The following is a 13,370-nucleotide window of genomic DNA, read 5'->3' as shown; positions in this document are numbered from 1 at the left end:
AGAAGAACTGTATAGTAGGAGTGTCAAGGCATCTGTACGTAGCAATGACTTCAACAGTTAATAATCTCAAAACTGTTGGCTGACTGACCAGCTGCCATGACTAGGTGAGAATATAGTAGCAATTAAGTTACCTGACTAATGAAAAGATCATGTCTCTCGGTTTTAGGCAATCCCACTACTATAATTGGAGCCGTGTGCGAGTGTTTTTGTATGTTTGTGTGTAAGTGTGGCACCACTGCATCCCATGCTTCCAAACTTTGCCAAAATATTCTCTAGGGGTCTGGGCAGTATTTGGCAGCAGTGAAAAAAAAGAAAATCACAAATAAATCACGTTGTGGCGACAAAATTAATGATTTAAAACGTTCTGCTCACCATCCATCCTCCTTCCAGACGGTGGCTGTAATATGTCAATGGTGCCAACTGCCAAATATGCAGAAGAAGAAGTTAGGCGATGGTGCTACCTGATAACAGCTTTCTTTATAGGTCCATGCTTCACACCCCACACCATGGACCTATTATAAAAGCTTCACACTCGCATAGGAAAACAACCGCGACCATTGCAACTCCATGAGATACAATGCTCACCCAACACGCGGCGGCTGTTATGCCAACGATGCCAACAGCCATATAAACAAAAGCAGAAGTTACCGGATAACAGCTTGACACTCGCATACGGACAGACAGCAACCGTGGCCATTACAACTCCGTGAGATGAGTTATCGCCGCTGACCACGCCACATACAAACCAACCGAATGCTGTCGCTGCAATTTCTACTGGGCAAGATAAAGTTTTCCACTTCCTAAAGTCCAGTTCTGCAGACGTGTGTAAGACGGATCTCCCTAAAGTCCAGTTCTGCAGACGTGTGTAAAACGGATCTCCCTGGCAAGGTTAAAACACACACACGCACGCACGCACGCACGCAGGCAGCTTCAGGCAGAAAATATGCCCAATATTATAACTGTACATACTTGACCAACTGTTAACGAAAATGTGGACGGCCGTGGAAGGGACACCAGCTCCCAGTTGGAGAAAATGGCACCATGGAGGCGCCTCTCCATGAGCGGGCCTAGGAGTTCCCATTCGCTGTGGTCCAGAGGTGGTTCCCTCTTCGCTTGGCCTTTGCTGTCACAGTCAGTAAAGGTGAGATACAATCCATCTTGCATTTTCACATTTTCACATTGCACTTTCTTTTGATTGGTAATAACCTGACCCTGTGTCTTCTGCAGAGAGACAAGAGGACAAGAGAGTGAGAGTTGGTATCTTCCTGCCCACAGTGTGTTGGGACACGGCCAGCTGTACACTGACTTCAGCAGAGGCAAACCAGCAACAAGTGTTCGTGTGAGACCACCAAGATGGACTGACTGATGGACAACATTGCTGTTTAACAACTACAGTATCTTTTAATTTAATAAATAACTCAAACATCACAAACCTTGCAGCTCCGGGGATCCTTTACAACTCCCTCATTGACCCTCTGCCACATAAAGTGCACACCAAAAGTGATGATGCTGACAAACTCAAACGTTACATATAAAAAACATCATATTTCCTTGCCTACTCCTATGTAACAACAAACTTGCCACCGACCAGAGGTTGAGCGCGCGCGCAGCGCACTTTGATCTAGTCAAACATAATTAAGTACGGGCCCTCAAGTATTGAGGGCCCGTAATTATTACTCTCCACCATACTTATTCTTACTTCTTACTTCTTTTTATTCTTCCGCCACATTTTCGAGCTGCTACTCCTCCCACACCGTTTCACTTAGAAACGCAAAAATTTCACAGAACGTCCGTCCCTATGGTGTGCTATTATACAGTTTTTTTAATTTCCGCTAGGGGGCGCTGTTATTAAGCCCCGACTGAAGAAAGTTTGAGAGGCCACGCTCCTCACACCGTAAGTCCGATTGACTTGAAATTTCTCACACAGGTGTATGTTAGGGTGCTCTACAAAAAAGCCTCTGGGACCATAAAAGTCCTTCAGGGAATATTTCCCGCTAATTAGCATAAACTGAAAAACAGGGTGTTATCCACAACTTTCTGAAATTTGACTGTATCAACACCAAATTTCTCGTGAAGCCCCGGGGGACTACAATAAACATACCCGTAAAAGATTAGTAGGACAACTTGAAAAACATGGCCGCCATTGACCAAAAAGTTTACGCAGGGGCGGGGCCTATCAACAAATTGGCCATAACTCCTTAACCATAGGTCCTATCATCATCAAACTTGCTGGGTATGTGCAGAAGTCATGTGGTAGCATGTCCCTGGAAGCTTATCGAGATTAACCCATAGGGGGCGCCACAAATGCCCCCTGACTCTGATTGACTTGAAATTTCGTAGGCTCCTCCCCTTTACAGCATTAGGCTCTTCTCCTTTACCATATTAAGCTCCTCCCCTTTACCACATTAGGCTCCTCCCCTTTACCATATTAAGCTCCTCCCTTTTCTCATTAGGCTCCCCCTTTACCACGTTAGGCTCCTCCCCTTTACAACATTAAGCTCCTCCCCTTTACAACATCAGACTCCTCCCCTTACCACATTAAGCTCCTCCCCTTTATCATGTTAGGCTCCTCCCCTTTACAACATTAAGCTCCTCCCCTTACCACATCAGGCTCCTCCTCTTTACCATATTAAGCTCCTCCCTTTTCTCATTAGGCTCCTCCCCTTTATAACATTATGCTCCCCCTTTACCGCGTTAGGCTCCCCCCTTTACAACATTAAGCTCCTCCCCTTTACAACATCAGACTCCTCCCCTTACCACATTAAGCTCCTCCCCTTTACCATATTAAGCTCCTCCCCTTTACAACATCAAGCTCCTCCCCTTTACAACATTAGGCTCCTCCTCTACACATCATTAAGCCCCTCCCCTTTACCATATTAAGCTCCTCCCCTTTACCATGTTAGGCTCCTCCCCTTTACAACATCAAGCTCCTCCCCTTTACAACATTAGGCTCCTCCTCTTAACATCATTAAGCTCCTCCCCTCTACCAGTCCCCTCCCCTTTACAGCATTAGGCTAATCCCCTTACCGCGTTAGACTCCTCCCCTTTAGCATATTAAGCTCCTCCCCTCTACCATATTAATCTCCTCCCCTTTACCGCGTTAGGCTCCTCCCCTTTACAGCATTAAGCTCCTCCCCTTTACAGCATTAGGCTCCTCCCCTTACCACGTTAGGCTCCTCCCCTTTAGCATATTAAGCTCATCCCCTCTACCATATTAAGCTCATCCCCTTTACCACGTTAGGCTCCTCCCCTTTATAGCATTAAGCTCCTCCCCTTACCACATTAAGCTCCTCCTCTTTACCATATTAAGCGCCTCTCCCTTTTCTCGTTAGGCTCCTCCCCTTTACAGCATTAGGCTCCTCCCCTTACCGCGTTAGGCTCGGGCAGGGCGCCGCCAACGCGGGGATTGGCGGCCTGTGCAGGGCGGCCCGTACTTTCAAAATCTCCACGGGATTTTCTAGTTTATAATGCCTTTCTAATTAACTTATAAAATCAGTAATTCAGAGGCTCCATGATTAAACTGCATATCTTCTACATTCTCTGTTACACTTACTTACATTAGTGGTAGTTTTTTTTCACACCAATCCACTTTCTTGCCCTTTAACGTAACACATGTAGTTCTTCTTTCCTCCGGTGTTTCTCTGACTGGGCGTGTGCACACCTATGTGTTTGTGTCAGCAGCAGAGCCCTGAGGCCTGTTTCAGGTAGCTGGTTTTACATACTCTGAGTTGAATCCTGCGCGCAGGGTTGGTCAACTCAGAGCGCAGGGTTGACAAGCAACTCCGGGTTTTCGGTTTCAGAACAGTGGATCAGCGTTGGGTCAATCAACTCTGAGCGTGTTCACTCTGGGTGGAGCGTGTGCGTAAAAGCCATCGTCAATGGATCGCTGATAACATGATTCACCATGGAAACAGGAGAAACAAATGATTGATCCTCCCACTTCCCCACTTCTCAAAAAAGAAGAAAAAAAACACCGCTCCTCCCACTAGAGTTAGAAATATTAACGAATGAGCATATGGAGAAGAGAATCATTTCGCTTCCGTATGAGAAGCCATAGTCTTTTTTTAAAAGTTACGCATATCAGCAGTAAAGTGCGGCACAGCATTGCTGACAGTGTTTTATCGCTGTATAATATGTTGGCAAGCTATAGCCTAATACTGTGCAGTAAACAGACACATTAGGTGACAGTTTCCATTTAAGAGCCTGAATTATTACCAGATCCATTTTCCTCAAGTGATAACAGTTTAAATTATTATATAATTTTTATATTCATATTAGGCTATTTAACGAGGCTCGTCTGTGACTTTAGGATCGCACAAGTGAACAGTAACGATCGCGTGCAGCCGCAGCGTTACATGAATCCACCTGACAGAAATCTGTTCAGTGGCACAGACGTTAAAAACCATACAATACAAATAGGTTTATTAATCTGAATGTAGAGCATGTCACGATGTGTAAGGTGGCCGCCTATATGAACGGACCGAGGACTGAGAACAAGGCTACTGATCAGATAAATGATCGGTCAAACGTAAAATCATCAGTACATGATAAAAACATCCCGATGGAGATTTCTATGGAGTGATTTTGCTTCAAACTGTACAGGGACGCGTGTGACAGTGACACTCTTTCTTCAGTCGGAGCTGCAGTGTAAAGTGAAAACAAACTCAGGGTAGGTCTAACCACCTACCGAGCAGGTTAGACCCATGGCGTATGTTGCCGCAGTAACTGACTCTCGGTTGCGCTGAACCTGCTACCTGAAACGGAAAACCCAGAGTTTCCACTGACTCAGAGCGAACAAACTCTGGGTTGCCTCAAAACCAGCTACCTGAAACAGGCCTCTGCCCTTGGCAAAACAAGGACAGCAGCAACAACAACAACAACCTCTAAACAAGCCCGGTGGTAGAAGTGGTTTTGCTCTGATCTGCAAGAGATGGTTTAGGGCAGGGGTCCCCAAACTTTTTTCACTGAGGGCCACATACAGAAAAATCTACGAAGGGCCGACACTTTGCAAAAATAACACATTTATCAGGACATGTAGCTGCTCTGATGTTTAGTTTCATAGTGTCTTCGTAAATTGTAATCCTTCTTCACGGCAACACTTTCCTTTCACATTAAACAGACACATTTCCCCTCTTGTTTATATGCCAATGATACACCCAGTGTTTTCTGCCTTTGCGTCCAATGTCCAGCAGGGTGAAAATAGTATCCAGCTGAGGTCCCGACCCTCCTAGGGGGCTCCGGGGGTATGCCCCCCCGGGAGATTTTTTAAAGTTTTTAAAGCGAAATGCATGAATCTAGTGCACTTTGAGAGGGAAATTAAGAGGCTAAATCTGAAGAATTTTGAATGAAAAAAAATGGAGACACTGTGTCAGATGAATTAGAAGCTATTGGAGAAGGACGCATAGATTTTCCATAATAATATTAATTTAAAATAAAATATTATGCAGGGTCATCTGGGATGGGCTTGTTGCTCATTTTCTTTTATGGGACATATTTCTTTTTTCAATGTCTGCGTACAGATAGCGATGGACATTTTGCAGTGGCATACAGGGTACAATGGTGGACACGATTTCCACAGCCAGTTAAAAATCGCAGAGCACAGTGGTAGACAGTATCCAATTTCTTGAGGTACTGGTCAGGGGCGTTTATGAACAGCAGGTCACCGTAATCTAACAACGGTAAAAAGGTCGCAGTGAACAGATGTTTCCTGGCCTGCCATGAGAAGCATGATTTATTTCTAAAAAAGAAACCTAATTTAATTTTTAATTTGGAGACCAGTTTGTCAATATGAAGTTTAAAAGACAATTTTTCATCAATAATGAAACCCAGGTATTTGTACGAATTGACCCTTTCAATTTCGGTCCCATGACTAGTTAAAAGCTTTGGCAAAACTTTTGGTAAAGCTTTTCCATTTGAAAAAAGCATTAATTTAGTTTTATCTGTATTTAAAACCAATTTCAATTTTGTCAGCTGTGACTGCAGAACGTCCAAAGCAGACTGCAGGAAATGAAAAGTGTCTGCCACTGATGGGGATGAACAATAAATAATAGTGTCATCTGCATAAAAATGACAGGCAGCATTGGTTATTGAGTCACAAAGATTGTTTACATAAATAGAAAACAACAATGGCCCTAATATGGAGCCTTGGGGCACGCCCTTTGATACAGGGAGAGAGGAGGACGAGGACCCAGCAAACTGGACACATTGCGTTCTTACTGACAAATAATTAGAAAACCAGTCTACAGCCTGCCTAGATAAACCAATTTTGAGTAGCCTGTCCAAGGTGACATGGTCTACAGTATCAAATGCCTTGGAAAGATCAGTAAAAACAGCAGCACAATACTTTTTACAATCCAGTGATTCAATTATATCATTAACAACTTTTAATGTTGCAGTAATTGTGCTGTGTCGTTTTCTAAAACCTGACTGGTGTTGGGATAAAATATTATTCACGTCTAAAAAGTGTTTCAGTTGGTCACTGACACACTTTTCAAGGACTTTGGCTAAAACACATAGTTTAGAAATAGGCCTGTAATTGTTTAAAACTGTAGGATCACCTCCTTTCAACAAAGGCAGGACATAGGCAGATTTCCAAATGTTAGGAATCTCATTATTAGAAAATGTCAAATTAAAAATATGGGTAAGAGGTTCTGCTATGAAATCTACAGCCAACTTCAAAAATAATGGCTCAAGCTTGTCAGGACCTGCAGATTTAGCAGGGTCCAAATGTTTTAGGGCTCTATAGACCTCAATTACGTCCAGTGGAACAATATTAAAAGATTGAACACAATCGTTATTTGGGAGTGGAGATGGAGAAGTATTCTGCATATTATTAGAGTCCGGATGTAAAGACTCAAATTGAGAACCGGAGGAGACAAAATGTTCATTGAAGCAATTAAGAATTTCTAATTCATCAGTCAGCCTACATGAATCCTTTCAATACATGTTGGTAGGTCGTTTGTGGCCACATTTCCAAAAGAAGATTTGATGGTTTTCCAGAATTTTTTAGGATCATTTAAGTCGCTAGTGGTTTTTAAGAGGTAGTATTCAGCTTTAACCTGTTTGACAAGAGAGGTAAAGCGGTTTCGCAGCTGTCTGAAAATCAGCCAGTCATCATGAGAGTTGGATTTTCTGGCCTTAGCCCAGGCAATATCCCTTTCTTGTTGTAGACTAGACAGCTGAGAGGAAAACCAAGGATTGTCTCGACCTTTAACTCGAAATTTGCGGAAAGGGGCATGTTTATTAATAATATTGCTGAAAGCATCATGAAAGTATTTCCATGCCAGTTCTACATCATTAAAAAGAGAGATCCTGGACCAATCAAAGTCCCACAGATCATGGTGAAAAGCTTGCTCACAAAAATGTTTTAAATCTCGTTTAAAAATAATTTGAGACCTTGATTTTGGGAGCTTGGCTTGCCTCACTACGGCTATAGCACAATGGTCACTCATATCATTAGCAAAAATGCCTACATCTGAATATTTATGAGGAGTGTTTGTTAAAAATAAATCAATAAGGGAAGATTTCTCTGGACATTTAATATTTGGACGAGTTGGGCTATCGATTAATTGAGTAAGATTAAATGAATCACAGGTTGATTTAAAACTGTCAGAGGCAGAGGATAACCAGTCCCAGTTAAAATCCCCAGTGAGGAGAATCTCATTAAAGTCTAAGGTTAATAGTTGTTTATTTAATGATGACAGGGCCTCACTGGTTGCTGAGGGGGGTCTATAACAACCAGCAATGGTGATAGAATGGCCTTTAAGCAGTTCCAACTTCAAGGCAAGAAACTCAAATTGTCTGCTCAGAGATACAGATGAAAGAAGGGTAGTCTGAAATTAGTTTTTTGTGAAAATGGCAATGCCGCCGCCCTTCCTAGGACGGTCACAACGAAAAACATTGTAGCCCTTAATTGCAATGTCTTGGGCCGTGTCCGGACTGCCATACTAGCGTCCTACATCCTACATACTCACCATCTACAGGTCCTTCTCATATAATTAGCATATTGTGATAAAGTTCAATATTTTCTGTAATGTACTGATAAACATTAGACTTTCATATATTTTAGATTCATTACACACAACTGAAGTTGTTCAAGCCTTTTATTGTTTTAATATTGATGATTTTGGCAAAAAAGTAAAGAAAAACCAAAATTCCCTATCTCAAAAAATTAGCATATTTCATCCGACCAATAAAAGAAAAGTGTTTTTAATACAAAAAAGTCAACCTTCAAATAATTATGTTCAGTTATGCACTCAATACTTGGTCGGGAATCCTTTCGCAGAAATGACTGCTTCCTCTTCACAATAACCCACAGATTCTCTATGGGGTTCAGGTCAGGAGAGTTGGCAGGCCAATTGAGCACAGTAATACCATGGTCAGTAAACCATTTACCAGTAGTTTTGGCACTGTGAGCAGGTGCCAGGTCTTGTTGAAAAATGAAATCTTCATCTCCATAAAGCTTTTCAGCAGATGGAAGCATGAAGTGCTCCAAAATCTCCTGATAGCTAGCTGCATTGACCCTGCCTTTGATAAAACACAGTGGACCAACACCAGCAGCTGACATGGCACCCCAGACCATCACTGACTGTGGGTACTTGACACTGGACTTCAGGCATTTTGGCATTTCCTTCTCCCCAGTCTTCCTCCAGACTCTGGCACCTTGATTTCCGAATGACATGCAAAATTTGCTTTCATCCGAAAAAAGTACTTTGGACCACTGAGCAACAGTCCAGTGCTGCTTCTCTGTAGCCCAGGTCAGGCGCTTCTGCTGCTGTTTCTGGTTCAAAAGTGGCTTGACCTGGGGAATGCGGCACCTGTAGCCCATTTCCAGCACACACCTGTGCACGGTGGCTCTGGATGTTTCTACTCCAGACTCAGTCCACTGCTTCCGCAGGTCCCCCAAGGTCTGGAATCGGCCCTTCTCCACAATCCCCCTCAGGGTCCGGTCACCTCTTCTGGTTGTGCAGCGTTTTCTGCCACACTTTTTCCTTCCCACAGACTTCCCACTGAGGTGCCTTGATACAGCACTCTGGGAACAGCCGATTCGCTCAGAAATTTCTTTCTGTGTCTTACCCTCTTGCTTGAGGGTGTCAATGATGGCCTTCTGGACAGCAGTCAGGTCGGCAGTCTTACCCATGATTGCGGTTTTGAGTAATGAACCAGGCTGGGAGTTTTTAAAAGCCTCAGGAATCTTTTGCAGGTGTTTAGAGTTAATTAGTTTATTCAGATGATTAGGTTAAGAGCTCGTTTAGAGTACCTTTTCATGATATGCTAATTTTTTGAGATAGGAATTTGGGGTTTTCATGAGCTGTATGCCAAAATCATCAGTATTAAAACAACAAAAGACCTGAAATATTTCAGTTGGTGTGCAATGAATCTAAAATATATGAAAGTTCAATTATTATCATTACATTATGGAAAATAATCAACTTTATCACAATATGCTAATTATATGAGAAGGACCTGTATAGCTTTACATTTACGGCCCTTCCTGTCGGGAAATTATTGGGGGGAGGTGGGGCGTGCCGGTGTCACGTAGGGCGCAGTATACCATTGTTGGGACCGGCATTTACCATTACTGAGTGGTAGATGCCAAGGTATGTCAGTGGTTGCTGTGGCAAGCAAGATGTTTAAATCACGGTGCTTGATTGTGTTGCTGCTATTGTTATCTGTTGATGTTCAGTCTAACCCTGGACCTGATATGCCTAAGAAATGTGACACACTTGTGCAGAGTTTAATCTCCAACTTAAATCCTGCGATTGTGAAGCACTGTGGTATTAAACTTTTTCGGACTGTCAACCAGGCTCGCGTGCTGTGGGAACCACGGGCCAAACCCAGCGGATTATTAGGAGGACATCTTAATATCCGAAGTGCTATCCCTAAAAATGATCAACTGCAGCATCTCCTGTATGAATCAAATCTGGACTTCCTTTGCTTATCAGAGACATGGCTTCACGAAAACTCTCCTACTGACGTATTAAACGTTCACGGCTACAATATGTTTAGACGAGATAGGGCTGATGGTCGGGGTGGCAAAATATTATTTTATATCAAAGACAGTATAAATTGTGCGCAAATTCACATATCCTGTGTAAATTACTTAGAATGCATTGTTCTCAAATTAATTATTTCAGCTCAAATGTCATTCACTATGATTGGAATATATAGACCACCGTCCACAAAAACAGTTTATGATAAATTTAATGCCCTTTTGAAGGAATGTGATACTAAAAATTAGATAATCTTATTAGGAGATTTTAACATAAACTGGAGTGATAAAACAAAAAGGAAAGAGCTGAAACGTGTTACAAGTAATTTTGAATTCCAACAGGTCATTGAGGGGCCAACGAGGATAACAAGCTCATCAGAGACACTCATTGACTTGGCTTTCACAAATAGACCAGAAAGAATAAAGAAATCTTACAATTTGGTCACAGGGCTATCCGACCACAATATGATTCTGATCGTAAGAAAACTCTCTAAAAATAGATCAAATCTAGTAACCTACCCAAAGTTAGATCAGTTTAAAATCCTGAAAAATCAGTTACCTAGTCTGGAAAATGCAATTAAAAAAAATCAACTGGAATGAACAGCTTGCACATGAAAGTGTTGATGATAATTGTACTTCTTTCATGGTGAAACTTGAAACAACTATACACAGTTTTATGAGGAAAATGAAATGTAAACCAGGCAAAAGAAACCATCTACTTTGGATAAATGACATATACGGTCACTAATGAAACAGAGGGATCATGCCCTTAAGGTGGCTCTCAAAAATAAACTGGCTCATGAAAGGCGGTTTTATACCACACTAAGAAACAAGGTTTTAAAAGAACTCAGGCAGGCAAAGGCAACATTTTTCATTAATGCTATTCGTGAAGCTAGGGGGAATACCAAATAAATCTGGCAGAATTTTAAAAAAATAACAGGGAAATCAAATGCCATCAGTAAACCAATAGAAGTAAACATAGGGGGAAATGTAACAAAGGATTCAAGTCAAGTGGCAGCAGCATTTAATTATAATTTTATAAACTCAACAACAACTCTGTCTCAGAATTTGTCTGGATCAAATTACTCTGTCACCCCTCTAGATGCAGATGCTCCCATTCTGAGTTTTAGAGGAGTTACCAACTCCAAAGTGAATATGATTATATCCTCTCTTAATGGCTCAAGGGCAAAGGATGTATATATGGGATGGACACAGTAATTATTAAAGCTCATAAGGAGGCACTCATCCCTTCCATCTCAAATATTGTAAATTGTTCCATAAATGAAGGAGTATTTCCCAGCTCCTGGAAGACTGCTATAATCACACCAGTATACAAATCAGGGTATCACACTGTCATTAGCAACTACAGACCCATAAGCATTCTTCCAGCCATATCAAAAATAGCAGAAAAATTGATTTCTGAACAGATTACAGTGCATTTAAATACAGGTTCCTTCCCATTACATCCTATGCAATTTGGGTTTAGAAAACATAATTCTACAGAAACAGCAAATTGTTTTCTTTTGGACAATATTAGGGCTAAATTGGATAAGAGTGGAGTAGTGGGGGCGGTTTTTCTTGATTTAAAGAAAGCTTTTGATTTAGTTAATCATGAGGTTGTGGTGATCACAGCTGGCTGCTGTGCGTGTTCCTCCTCCTCCTCCTTCTGCCACTCCCCCCTGTCCGTCTCAGTTTTCCACACCTGGGGCCTCATTTATAAAGGTGTGTGTAGAAACCTTCCCAAAACATTGCGTTCGCACAAAGCCAAGAATGTGCTGCGCAAAAAAAAAGTTGAGATTTATAAAACTGTGCGGCGCACTGTTGCACGCAATCTTCCCTTTATAATTATCCACCTGCGGTGAATTGTGCGCAGACGATCTCCGCCCGTGTCATCCCACTTCACCTCCCAGTTTCATCCCACAATCTACCATACATGGCGAATGCTAAATAGCTCCTGAATATGATGACGCTCTTAATAAGCACGACATTTTGACTGACATGGGGAAAAAAGGGAGGCAACCAGCCGCAAAGAAAGCGACTGGGAAGGAAGAAAGCCCGTGCCATGCGTCGCTGTAACTGCCACTAAAACACAAACACGCGCGCGCGCGCTGATCACATATCATGATTGGTACAGTCGTTATAGTCTTTGGTAAACTGTTTTGCCCAACTTTGTACTGTATGAAATATCACGTATTAGCGAACCTGTTGGACTATACGTAGGCCTATATAAAATGTGTTGTGAGAAGTGAAATAATGTATTAGCCTATAGTCTATTCCAAAGCATTGTTCCCCTTCCGTGAGATCCACACATTTCCAACAACAACGTCAGATTATAGTTTAAACTTCCAGGGTTAGTTGTTATGGGAAAGAGATGCATAAAATAATTTGCTAAATTCATAACATGATTTTATCTAACGAAATATTTAGTTTTAATTAATATGTTTGGCCTTAACTTTGTACAAAACTACTTTTTACACACAGCCTAAAATATTGACTTTGCTCTCCCGCTGGCCACTCACGGACACACCTCCCGACGTATATGATATTATTATAGAGTAGAACTATAAGATTACATGTAAAAATATAACCAAAACATGTATAGACCTACTTGATAAGTAAATCAACCTACATCATTACTGCATGCCATAGACAACAGTAGCCTATATTCGCAACAATAGGTACGCACATGTACTTGATTAAATATATTGGGTGCCATGCATTTCACAAGGATATGTGTTTTTCCGATGACAGAGCTTTATTTCGTGGTGTTGCCATTGAGTGTCGCTGATTCCCCGAGTCAGGAAAACCTTGCGGTAGCTCTACGCATGGTCAAAAGTTTGCGTGGGAATACGTACACTTCTCCGCAAAGAATTCTTTTATAAATACCACCGTTTTGCCACCGCACATTTGACCGCACATTCTGCCTGTCTACGCAAGGTTTTTGTGCGTAGAAAGCTTTATAAATGAGGCCCCTGGTCCTCATCACCAATCAACTCACCTACATCTACTCCTGGTTTCCCTGCAGTCGGTGCTAGAGCGTTTTAGAGCAGTTTAACACTGAACACACCGGCCCTCCCCGACACTATCCTCTCTCCTTCCTGCTTCAAGGTGGCGGCTGTCACCTGGGAGATAGAGTCCCTCATCCGGGAGGCCCAAGCCAGGGAACCAGACCCGGGCAACGGCCCTCTTAACCGCCTTTTTGTTCCCAGTGCGGTGCACTCACAAGTTCTGGTGTGGGGCCACACATCGCGCTTTGCCTGTCACCCTGGTGTGGGTCGCACCCTGTCATTATTGAAGAGGCATTTTTGGTGGCCAGCGATGGACGCTGACACCCGGGCATTCGTGCTGGCCTGCACGGTTTGTGCTCGGGCCAAGTCCT

The 13,370-nt window shown here is 42.4% G+C and overlaps 1 protein-coding gene across 1 annotated transcript in view; it reads left to right on the top strand.

Moving 5' to 3' along the window:
• The window catches only part of apba1a (amyloid beta (A4) precursor protein-binding, family A, member 1a), a gene marked incomplete at both ends in the record, with an annotated part of 313,633 nt that overhangs the window by 83,740 nt on the left and 216,523 nt on the right, over window positions 1-13,370 (top strand). The gene's annotated exons all lie outside the window — the stretch shown is intronic.

Source organism: Ammodytes marinus, assembly GCF_949987685.1.
Source record: "Ammodytes marinus genome assembly, chromosome: 2".
Taxonomy (NCBI): domain Eukaryota; kingdom Metazoa; phylum Chordata; class Actinopteri; order Uranoscopiformes; family Ammodytidae; genus Ammodytes; species Ammodytes marinus.
The sequence above is the reverse complement of the archived record's forward strand: the minus strand, read 5'-3'. Positions and strand labels throughout refer to the sequence as shown.